We start from the raw sequence: 13,187 nt of genomic DNA, 5'->3' as shown, positions 1-13,187 counted from the left end.
ACCCGTGGACCAGCGCCAACTGTCCGACACACTCCAGTGAGATGAACCTGGTACCTCAGTTGAAAATGCAGAAATCATCTGTCTTCTGTGTGGCTCATGCTGGGAGCTGGAGGCTGGAGCTCTTCCTATTCGGCCCCTTTGGCTACTTTTAAAGGCTTAAAAGTTCAGGATTAGTTTTAATTCCAGCATATGCTAGTGTATTTTTAAAAAAAGATGTCCTGATGATAACTGAAGAGTAAGTGCATAATTTGATGAGTTTTTCTCCTGGTTATGGGTCAGATTTTCCTAAATTTTGCATGCTTGGTTATTTGAGATCAAATACTGAATTTTGTGAATTTTACATTGTTAGTGCTGATTTTGTTGTGTTATTTTAAATATAGTTGAACTTTGTTCTAGGACACAGTTTAATCACTTGAAACTAGTGTGGTCTTTCCAAAGCTACTTTTAAAGGTTTGTTAGTATAGGTCTGATCAGCTCTCAGTCAAGGGTTAATTTGGCCTCATTATTAAAACAGTATCTTTTGGAGGATTCTACCTAATGCCCTATGTATTAGGAGGCATTTCCACTCAGACTGGTGGGAAGATAAGTTATTCCCAGTTCTATGTGAACTCTAGAGATTGTTTTGCCTATTTCTTCCAGGTCGTTTATTCCCTAGGCCTTTGGCACTTTCTTCTTATACATGAAAAGAATAGTACTCAGACAGAGTCTTTAGGGAATCTCCTCCATAACTCCTCAGATAACTTTTATGCAGTTTCTTCTCTTATTTTGTTTTGTCCCACAATTCCTGGATATCTTTGCCTCCTTGATCTTACATTTCTCTCTCGTCAATTCAGGTAATTTGCTGGGCTCTGTTTGGATTCCCTCTACCTGCACTGTGGGCTGGAATTCTCTCTGGGTAGTAAGCTATGATATTTGCAATACTAGTCTCATTTGTTTTCCTTATATTCAGGATCACTGTCCTTTACTGCCTGTTTCCTAATGTCTTAAAACTGTGGTTTCCTGTTTTATCTGGTTTTCTAGTTTATACAAGGCATTATTTTAAGAATCAATCCAGTTATTACTCCATTATAGATTGAAGTGAAAGTTGGTAACTGAAATTTCCCTGGGGATAAAACTGGGCACTTGGGATAATTCAAGACAACTGGTCATTCTTCTGATAGTTGCTTCTGATGGAGCTTAGGCTCCATAAAATGAGTCGCATTTGGAATTTATTGAAAAATATAAAACTTAGGGAAACAACTTAGTACATTCAATTTATATTTTAAAGTTTACAGATAGCATTTCAAGTTAATGTTTGCAAGCTCAAAGAAAATAAAACACTTAGCAGTACAGCATAGAGCATGCATTCAATTTGTGAAAAGGCTAGAAAGATTTAAAGAATTTTGTGGTTTTGTTAAGCACAATCTTTTGGTGACATATGCTAACATGGAAGAATTATAAAAACTTAGGAAGCAAAGAAGTATATATATAATATATTATATATATATAATATTAGGTGTTTATCATAATGACTTTAATCTGTGTTTAGTTATACCATGATACGTTTGTTTTTATTCATGTATGTCACTACCCTTGTCATCTTTTAGTCAAATTCAAGAACAATAAAATTAAAATAGTGTATGATAGTGTTAAACTTGCTTTCACTGCTTAATTTTAGAGCATCAAGACAGATTGTATTACTTTATTTTTATAGTGACTTCTATTTCTCTCTTTATTTTCAAGAAAGATTTCTTAGAAGCTACCATAATTGGAGAGGTCATAGAAAATACAATTTAATTTATTTTTGATGTGCTTGCTATATTCATAGCACGGTTTATAGCACTGCTACAGATTGAAAAAGAAGAAACAACAGTTTCTGCTGTATAGAATTTTGTGTGCTACATGCACAAACAAGATTTATGTGCATGAAACAGCTTCAAGACAAAACAGTGTGCCTGATGCAGCACCAAATGAAATAAAACTGATGACAAATGTAGTATGTGTGAGTTGGGTTAATCAGCAAAGTGTTCATAAAAGAGGTGAGGTGTCAGAGCCTCTTAAACCGATATATTAATATTATAGTGGATGGATGGATCACTGGGAGGACCTTCTAAATGAGACATAATAAGTAAAGTCTTATATGATGGAAAAATCACGTAGAGAATAATTACAGGAGAGACATACAGGTGTCATTGCAGGGAAGGATAAACTTTAGTGCTTGGTAACAACTTTAGATATTTGACCTGGAAAGCAATGGAAGTCGCTGAAGTTTCTTGAAACTGGAATGATTGTGTTTACTGTAGAAGGGTTATTCTTCGCCTGTAATCCCAGCTCTTTGGGAGGCCAAGGCAGGCGGACTGCTTGAGGTCAGAAGTTGGAGACCAGCCTGACTAACATGGTGAGGCCCTGCCTCTGCTAAAAATACAAAAATTAGCTGGGTATGGTGGTGTGCATCTGTAATCCCAGCTACTTAGGAGGCTGAGGCAGGAGAATCACTTGAACCCAGGAGGTGGAGGTTTCAGTGAGGTGAGATTGTGCCATGGCACTCCAGCCTTGGGCGACAGAGCAGAACTTTTTCTCAAAAAAAAAAAAAAAAAAAAAAAAAGAAAAAGAAAAAGAAATACTATTTTTAAAAGCAAGCGCAGGATTTCTATTTCCAGCCCTGATTTCTGGTTTGATCTCCAGACCATATGTATAAGATAATTTGAACTTATTGATTTCCCCTAAACACAATCCTCTTTTAGACTTTCTATCACAGTGAATAAAAAGCAGAAACCTAGTAATCATTCTTCAAAGCTACATCTCTCTCTCTTTTACTCCCATGTTGAATACATCACCAAAATTTTATTAACTTTACTGCCTGGCAAAGCTCTTGAAGCCACCATGTTTCTCCGTATTCACTGCCAACCATGTCACCACCATAGTCATCTTTTCTTACCTGACTTTCCTAAGTGGCCTCCATGCATTCACCCGAGTCTACCTCAGACTGGTGTTCCATTCCTCATTTAGAGTTACCTCTTTGAACTGCAAAACGTCTTTTCCTTCCCTGTTTAAAGTCCTTCCATGACTCCTCATAGCTTTTAAGACAAAGAGCACATCCTTGTCCTAACTTATGAGTGTCCTCAAAGGCTGACTTGTGTGTATATCTCCAGTCTCATCTCTGCACTGAAACCACATTGACCTCCTTGTTCCACAGCCATGCCAAGACCCCTCCTATCATGGGACATTTTTACATGCTATCTTCTCTGTCTGTGATGCTCTTTCTTCCACCATGGTGGATTAAACATGTCCACAAATTCCTTGACACTCCTCACATTGGGAGATGGGGTCTATTCTTGTTCTGTTGAATCTGGGCTCAACTACAACTTCTTTGACCAATGAAGTAGAGTAGAAGTGACATTGTACCAGCTTTGGACCTAATTTTTTGGACTGGGAGTCTCTACCTTGGTCTCTTAGAGCTTTGAGCTATTACTGAAGAAGAATATCTGTCTGGAAAAATAATGTGGCAAGACTACATGAAAAGAGAGAAGGGGCCTTGTTAAGCCCAGTTTTCCACACATCCCTGCCCAGAAGCCAGCTGTATTTGTGGTGCTACCTTGGATCCTCCAGACTAGTTAAGCTGCCAGCTGAGTACTGTGGAATGACCCCACTTGACGCCACACAGAGTGGAAACTTGTTCAGTCAAAATATGACCCCCCCAAATTGTGATACATATAATAAAATGTTACTTGAAGCCACTAAGCTTTATTTTCAGCTGATAGGTAATGCAAAGAGTCACCTTTCCCCTGCAAAACTTGATAACCCCAATTTCCACATTACTTCTTTAAATCTCAGCCAATCATGCCTTCTTCAAGGAAACCAATTTTCCCTATTGTATGCTCTTGCGGGACCATGCTCCTCTCCTATGTACCACTTATTATAGCGATTTTACAGGGTTTGCTGATAATTTGATTAATACCCATCTCTATGATGAGGGCAGGGCTTATGTCCTTTTTACCATTCACCATTGCATTGATATGGGAGGAGGGAAGGGAAGTGCTGGGTAGAGAAAGGTGGGTCTCTGGCTCGGGCTTCACCTTAGGGACTGTGCCCACGGACATAGGTGAAGACAGACACTTCTGCCTTCATGCCCAAATGTTGCATTTTCCAAGACCACCCTGGCCCACCATGCCCCCATCTTGTGCCTATAAAAACCCCGACACCCTAGTGGGCAGAGACACAAGCAGCTGGATGTCAAGAGGAACACATCAGTTGAAGAGCACACTGACAAGTACTGGCAGATGCTGACACACTGGCAGTCCATCGACCAGCAGAATGACGTGGAGTTTGGTCAGGACAGTCAGAGGGGAGCACAGCCACTGGGCGGCCTGACCCCAGGGCAAAAACCACCTTTCCACTTCATCTCCCTTCTGGCTCCCCCATCTGCTGAGAGCTACTTCCGCTCAGTAAAACTCAATAAAACCTTGCACCCATTCTTCAAGCCCACATGTGATCCATTTTTTCCAGTACACTTAGGCAAGAACCCAGGACACAGAAAGCCCTCTGTTGTGATAAGGCAGAGGGTCTAATTGAGCTGATTAACACAAGCCACCTATAGATGGTAAAACTGAAAGAGCACATGATAACACATGCCCACTGGGGCTTCAAGAGCTGTAAACATACACCCCTAGATGCTGCCATGGGGTTGGAGCCCCACAAACTGCCTGTCTGTATGCTTCCCTAGAAGTTTGAGCAGCAGGGCACTGAAGAAGTGAGCCACTCTCCCTGTCACATGCCCTGTGAAGGGGACAAGGAAACCTTTCTCATTCCAGTATGCCCAACACGTACCTATGTGCTTGGCCTAGAGCTTTGTTCAATAATATTGTTGAATCAGTGAATTGATGAATGAATCTAAGATTGATGGAGTGGTGAGGAGAGGTTTAAAGCAAGTAAATTCACAGCATTTTGTGATAAAACGGAAATATATGGCAGTTCTAGTTTTCACTTTCCTTTGAGGGGATGGATACTGAAAATCAGTTGATACCGTAGTATTCTCATCAATCAAGTGGGACAAACATTTCTCCATGAAATACAGTCTTTAGTCTGAAATATCGAATGTTATTTTGGAGCTACACAGAGAAAAATGCATCCTCTTAAAATTATTGGGTTTATAGATGACGGGTTGACTGGTGCAGCAAACCACCATGGCACATGCATACTTATGTAACAAACCTGCAAGTTCTGCACATGTATCCCAGAACTTAAAAAAAAAATTGGGTTTATAACTGAATTGACTTATTGGGCAATTTGATCAGATTGTTAGTTAGTTGTCAGTTCGTCTGTCTGCTTCTGAAAAATATAAGCCAAACTGGTTGGTTGAGTAACATTTTTAAAAAGGCATAAAATGGCACATATCTTTACCACATTTACATTTTATATTAGAGAAAATGCATTCTAGATCATGAGGGGAAGTGGGAAATTGGCATCTGAAATGTTTCCTTGGAAATTTTGAGATTTATAAGGAAATAAAAGTCATATGAGTAAATTTTTTGGCAATTCATATAATATTTATGGATGGAATGACTCCAAATAACTATGTCTGGCACATTTTAAGTTTCCTTCTAACATAAAACAACTGAATTCATCAACGAATATTTTAAGAGGTATCTATACTATGTTCCAGAACATGTTAGGCACAGTATGGAAGTCCCTTTCTGCCACAGGTTGGCTCAACTGGAGATGCAGAATTTCCCCTGCAGGCTCAGTGCCAGCTCTCACCCCTCACAGCCTAATGCACAAGGGCAGAAACCCCATTTATTCAGCAACCTGATCCCAACACCTAGCATAATGTGAGGCTTATTATTTATGACTTTAGTTCCTTGTTTCAAATGAGTCACAACACAAAAAACAAAGCCAGTCAAGAGGTCTGAACAGAGATGTGTCATGATGAAAGCTGTGCTTTGTCTTGGAATAGAAGGCGGGAAGGTTGTCAGGAAGAGCTCTGAGAAGTCAGTCATCTCGGAGCTGACTGAGGTGCCAGTTTACTAACCTTATCAACAGAGGAAGAGCTGAGAAATATAACCTACAGAGGTGTTGTTGATTTGTGAGCTGTACATTCTCAAATAATTTCTTTTTAATTATGTCAGATAAAAATAAAATCTTACAGACTAAAGCTTTGTTTCTGTTTTTTAAAATTACTATATATGCGTACTTGATACAGTATGAACATATGTTGGTTCTCTTGCCGAAAATTAATGTTAATTAGTGTTATCCTTGCATCTTATTTATGAAGAACATCAGTTTTTTGGGCCTCTTTCCCCCATAAGCCACCTCATGTCAAACAAAATAAGAGACTACAGACAACTTCAGTATTAGCTTTGAGATCAATGCAAATTTCTGTTTTGGTTTGCTTCCATACAACGTTGAACAGACCACTTATTAGTAGTGTAGTCTTGGTTCACAGCCATGAACCAAAATGCTCTTTAGTTCTGTTCTATCCTTCATTCATTTATGGACTTTGAAAATGACATATGAATCTATCAGGATTCTATATGCCTTCATAACAGAGAACTGCCAACACAAAAATCCAGTATACCCATGTGCTGCAGACTAGCCCTTCCTAGAGTAGCAGAGCTATTCTGGAAATGCTTATAACCTTGTGCTGAACAAGTCTGTGATACATGGACTATCTACTGAGCTGTAAACCTAGGCAACAAAACAGCCATGCCATCTATAAACAAAGAATAAACTTAAGGTAGACAGTATTTTTAAATGGGAGATATATTTCACCCAAAATTTTCTCTTGTGGCGTTTGCTTAGCTTGTATGTAAATAACAATATTTTATAAAAAGCATTCTTAAATTCTGCTTTCCTACCAGCAGCAGCAGCGCCACCTGGGAACATGCCAGAAATGCAATGATCTGGCCTTATCCCAAGCCCACTGAATAGCAGACTCTGGAGCTTGGCCCACCTATCTATTTTAACAAGCCCTCCATGTCATTCTGATGACTATTTAAGTTAGAAAACTATTGGTCTATAGAGTTTGGTGGTATAGCAAATTTAGCAGAAAAAACTTTTAGAAATAGCCCTAAAAACGTATCTAGATTAATATGTCTGAATTTTTGTCGGTATTTGATTGTCACTATTTTTATAGTATAACTCACCTTAATATCTATGTCCTTAAGAATGTTGTCCCAGCAATCCATCAGCTTATTTGCCTTATGAAAATGATGTCTCTTTCACAAGAGCTAAGCAATAAACACAGCCCATTTTGTAATTTAAACTGTGGTTGTTTAAATGGAATCAAACTCAGTACTTCAAATTTCTCAATTATTGGATGTAGAACCAAACAGGCTCAGTGAATTTCCAAATGTCCAGCTGAACAATTCATTAGCTGATCTGAGTCTCTTCCAGGTTCTGCAGTGCTTTGTACTGCCCTGATGTTCCTAGTACTGAGTTATAGCAATCCACCCGGGCTGGCCTTCATTAAAGTATCCAGTAAGCCAAACTTACTATCCTTTCTTCCTCAATGACATCTTGTGACAAATCTCTGCCAGTTGAAGGAAAAATGCTATAGGACCAAATTAATTCCTGCTAATTGTCCATTTTAAGTAGATACTACTATACTAGTTTCTAACTGAAAGCATTTGAAACGTCATGAGAAGGCAGAAGAGAGAATTTCAACCACTGTGAGGGAGACATTTTGAGTTGTGCAGAACTTTTCTGACCTTTGAAAAATGATATTGCATAGGTGGCCAGTGACTTTTTCTACTCTCTTGGCATCATATAGTTTAGTTCTGGGCCAAGTGTTGACAGGTCAGCAATGGCCTCCTTCTCTGAGAACTTTCTTGGACATGTGTCTAGAGCTCACTCTCATGAAGGAACTTACCAATTCTTAGGACAATATGGGCAACTAAACTGCTTATATAGATTTTTAAAATTGGCCGGGAGTGGTCGCCCATGCCTGTAATCCCAGCACTTTGGGAGGCTGAGGCGGGTGGATCACCTGAGGTCAGGAGTTCAAGACCAGCCTCTCGAACATGGTGAAACCCTGTCTCTACTAAAAATATAAAAATTAGCTGGGCATGCTGGCGGGCGCCTGTAATTCCAGCTACTTGGGAGACTGAGGCAGAAGAATCACTTGAACCCAGGAGGCGGAGGTTGCAGTGAGCTGAGATCGCACCATTGCACTCCAGCCTGGGGCACAAGAGCGAAACTTCGTCTCAAAAACAAACAAACAAACACAAACTTGGTTAAAAATACATAACGGAAAACTTATCATTTTTAAGTTCACTAGTGTTTATGTACATTTTTGTAAAAATCTCAGAACTTTTCATTTTTCAGATCTGAAACACTCTACCAATTAAGTAACAGCTCCCTTAGCCCACCGCCTCCTAGCTCCTGGTAACTACCTTTCTACTTTTCTATGAATGTTCCTATGTTTCTATGAATGTTCCTACTTTAAGTGCCTCATATAAGTGGAATCATGTAGTATTTGTCTTTTTTTGTGACTGACTTATTTCACTTAATATAATGTCCTCAAGCTTCATTGGTGTTTCATCATGTGTTGGTATTTTCCTCCTTTATAAAGCAGAATAATATTCCATTGCATGTAGCATATACTTTATTTTATTTATCCATTCATTTGTTGATGGATATTTGGGTTTTGTCTACCTTTGACTACTGTGAATAGTGCTGCTATGAACACTATAGTGCAAATATCTCTTGAAGATCCTGCAATTCTTTTATTTTTCTTAAAAACTCTTTGGGATATGTAGTAAAAGTCAGATTGCTGGACCATATGGTAATTCTATTTTTAACTTTTTGAAGAATGTGTATAGTGTTTTCCATAATTGTTGCACCATGTTATAATCCCACCAACAGTGTGCAAGGATACTACTTTCTCTACATTCTCACCAACACTTACCATTTTCTGTTGTTTTTTTTTGCTTTTTTTTTTTTTTTGAAAGTAGCTGTCTTAATCGGTGTAGGGTGATATCTCACTACAGTTTTAATTTAAATTTCTCTGATGATTAGTAAAGTTAAGCATCTTTTCATATGCTTGTCAGCCATTTGTATATCATTTTTGGAGAAATGTCCTTTACCTTTTTTTTAGTCGGGATATTAGATTTTTGTTTTTGAGTTATAAAGAATTCTTCATGTATTCTGACTAACCCATTATCCCATGTGATTTGCAAATATGTTCCCTAATCTATATGTTATCTTTTCCCTCTGATTGTGTCCTTTGATGCACAAAAGTTTTAAAATCTGATGTAGTTCCATTTGTCTATTTTTGCCTTTGTTGTCTGTACTTTTGTTGTCATGTCCAGAAGATCATTCCAAGTCCAATGTCATGGAGCTTCCTCCTTGTGTTCTGTTCTCTTTTAAACTGCTCCTGTAGTTTTAACTTAATGAACTAAATTGTCACTCACAGTAACATTTTTTGGGTGTGAGTGTAATTATAACCACAAATAGTGATACAACACTGTGGATAAAATAAGAGAAGAAATTTATTTGAAACAGTGGTCTAAAGAAAGACAGTTCTAAAATTTGCCCATTGTTGAGAGATGTTATAACATGAATAAACTATTTCAGGTTTTTCTTTATAATCAATACGTAATCCCTTTTCAAAATATTTTTTTAAATGTATTTTAAAAATCTTTTAAAATTAGATTTAAAATGTATTTTTTGAAGTATTTTGTTAGAAGCATGGAAGACGAACAGACTTTATTTTTAATTAAGATATAAAACATCTCTTCTTTATAAGATGCCTGGCTTTGAGACTTTTTCTATTGCATTCTGGCCAAGTTAAAAATCACTAAAATTTCATATTTGGATTATGGTGCAATTGCAAAGATACGATCAGTGATCTCAGAACTAGCAATTTCCTGGGGAAAAGGATTGACTATTTGGCGAAGAAGAGATGACATTTCAAAGTTTAACATTCATCTGTAATTCTGGAAAAAAAAAAAAAAAACAATAAACCACCGATTGAAGAGATTAACATTTAACAAATATGGCTTTATATTCATTCTTTTTTGAGGCAAGATGTAGGTACTAAGTCCCAAAGAATTGCCTTATGACAAACTATTTTCAGAATAAAATGAAACATAAGTAATTTAATGAAGATATGATGGTATGAAACTGCAGTGATTTTCTAAAATGAGCTCTTTTGAATTCTGTGAAATTTGCCTAAAATAAATGAATAAGTGTTTTCTATCCCCAAAACACAGATATCGAAGTGACTCCTATATATTACTTCAAAATGATGTCTCTTCATAAAATTAACAGCGTTGCAAAAAGGAAGTTTGGGAGAATAATTTAAACCTCATTGACAATGAACAATGGGCATCTGGAAGAACATTTAGTAATTTTAATAATGTGAAAGTGAATAACTTCCAGCAAGTTTTAAATACATACTTAAGCCTCTTATTTTTCTGGGGGGACGGAAGTTGAGTTTTTTTCCGAATTTGCTAGTGTCAGGAGAAGGGCTGGATAGACATTGATCACCTGATTCACAAGGCAGGATCAAATAAAAGTCTGACAAGGAAAAGGAGATGATGAAAGTTACCTGTGATTTTCTGAATGGCATGAGAAAAGTAAATATATTCTGTAAGTTGCTGCAACAATAATCTGAATGCCTATTTTGTACCAGGCACTATTCTAGGTACTGGGGATTCATCAGTGAAGAAAACAAAAAGTGCACCTCTTCATAGAATGGAAAGGGGGGAGGGAGGGAGGGAGAGACAGAGAGGAAAAGAGAGAGAGAGAGGAGGAGGAGGAGTAGGAGGAGGAGGGAATCAGTCATTTGACATAAGTATAATAAGTACTATGTTTTAAAACGGTATGAGGGACTGCTATCTTAGGATGGTCACAGAAGGACTCTCTAAAGAAGTGACATATGAACAGAGGCTTGATTGAAATGAGGCAGCAAGACTTGTGATATCTGGAGGAACGTAATTCTAGACAAAGGGAACAGAGAACGTGGTGGCCCTGAGGTCTGAGGTAGGAGTCTGCTTTGAGGAATAGCAAGGTCAGTGTGGTTGGAGTAGAGGGAGCCAGGGAAAGAGCAGGATTGAGAGAAGAGAGCTAAGCACAGGCAGGATTATTCAGGCCTTGTAAATTGTGGATTTTATTTTAAGGTTGTTGGGAAGGCCCTGGATGTTTTGAGCAGAGGCATGATGTGATTAAATTTGCATTTCAAAAGGATCACTCTTATTGCCTTGTGGAGAATAGATTGTAGACGTGTAGAAGTGGATGTTTCTGAAGATTTATTTCTGCTTTTATTTAAGTAAATAAAACATTAAACGATTTATATCATTTTATAGTAATATGTTAAAATTTGGGAGAGGGAAGATATTTCTAGAAATTTCACTACATAATGTTGGACAAATTCTCATATGCATACTTGGCATCAGTATGTCCTCTTTGATGAATTGTCTGTTCAAATATTTTGCCCATTTATTAACTGGGTTGTTTTCTTCAGTAGAGTTTTTTTTAAAAATTATTTTTTATTATTATACTTTAATTTCTAGGGTACATGTGCATAACGAGAAGAGTAATTCAGTAGAGTTTTGAGAATTCTTTATATATTCTAAATTAGAGTTCTTTGCCAGATAGGTCACTCATTTGTAAATATTTATTTCAAGTCTTCAGTTTGTCCTTTAATTCTCTTAACAGTATTGTTTTCAAAGAAAAAGTTTTTAATTTTTAATGAAATTGAAAATTCTTTTGTGGCTCATGCTTCTTCTGGAGTCATTTCTAAGAACTCTGCCTAACCACAGGTCATTACTAGTTTCTTCTGAAAGTTTATAATTTTATGTTTTACATTTAGATCTATAATCAATTTTGAGATAACTTTTTTTTATAAGGTGTGAGGTTTATGTTGTGGTTCATTATTTTTGCATATAGATGTTCAATTGTTTTAGTACCATTTGTTGAAAACACGCATTACTTTTGTGCTTTTGTTAAAAATCAGTGGCCAGATTTGTGATTTACTTTGACAAATGTATTTTACCTTTTGTTCTTGCCTGAACATTCTCTAGAATAAATTGTTTGGATATAATTTTTATTTTCTACTAGGTTTTATAGCAAATCTTTGACAAGTGGCTTCATTTTGTGTTGTTATAAAAGGAGCCATATCTAATATTGAGTATATTTCGCTATGGAGGTTTAGCTACAGGGTACTGATAGGTTGAAGATCTAGATGAAGAATATTGAGTGGAGGATTAAGACCAGGATTAGCTGTTTGTGTTGCTAAATCTTGCATGTTAATATCAAATTGATATGCTATTGGCTATGGACTTACTTTTGTTCTTTTCTCATTTAAGGTGATGCCCTGATGTGGTTTGACTGTGTCTCCACCCAAATCTCATCTTGAATTCTCACATGTGTGGGAAGGACCCAGTGGGAGGTATTTGAATCATGGGAACTCATCTTTTCTGTGCCATTCTCATGATAGTGAATACGTCTCATGAGATCTGATGGCTTTATGTGGTGGAGTTTCCCTGCATAAGCTCTCTCTTTGCCTGCTGCCATCCATGTAAGAAGGCTCCTCCTGGCTTTCTGCCATGATTGTGAGGCACCCCCAGCCACTTGGAAATGTAAGTCCATTAAACCTCTTTCTTGCGTAAATGTCCCAGTCTCAGGTATGTCTTTATCAGCAGCGTGAAAATAGACTAATATATGCCCAGATCAGGTCTGAATTTTGCAGCTTTTGACCAGTGGTTAGGTGTCTTAGAAACAGTTCCTACATAAGTGACCTAGTCCACCAGCCAGGCATGTCAGCAAAACTAAAATGTTAGTTTCATCAAGGACTCTTGTCTCTGTCTGTTTTCAACAGCTGTCATAAGATAAAAATAAAGTTTTTTGATAGATAAGAAAATACTTTGGGAATTGCAATTCTCTCTTTATGTAAAAATGGTGCCACATACTGCAAAATAATTCTGCTGATTATGGAGTGCCCTGTTCTCATGAACACAGACTGTAAACTAGCCAGTCTCCTAAAGCCATAAGGCATCATGCATACATAGTATGAGGGCATGCTCATTTCGGGTCTGGCACATTGAAACATTCTTTATGATGATACCAATTTTTCTCCTAACATTATTTTAGCATAAACAATAGGAACATGTAATTTTTTGGGGGGTGTGTATAGCCTACAACATAAGAAATATGGCCAGTGATGACAAATACAAAAGTTATTGAAGAACTGTTAGAATTAGTTAGGG

The sequence above is a fragment of the Macaca nemestrina genome, chromosome 6 (assembly GCF_043159975.1).
Source record: "Macaca nemestrina isolate mMacNem1 chromosome 6, mMacNem.hap1, whole genome shotgun sequence".
In the NCBI taxonomy this organism is placed as follows: Eukaryota; Metazoa; Chordata; class Mammalia; order Primates; family Cercopithecidae; genus Macaca; species Macaca nemestrina.
Note: the sequence above shows the minus strand (reverse complement) of the source record.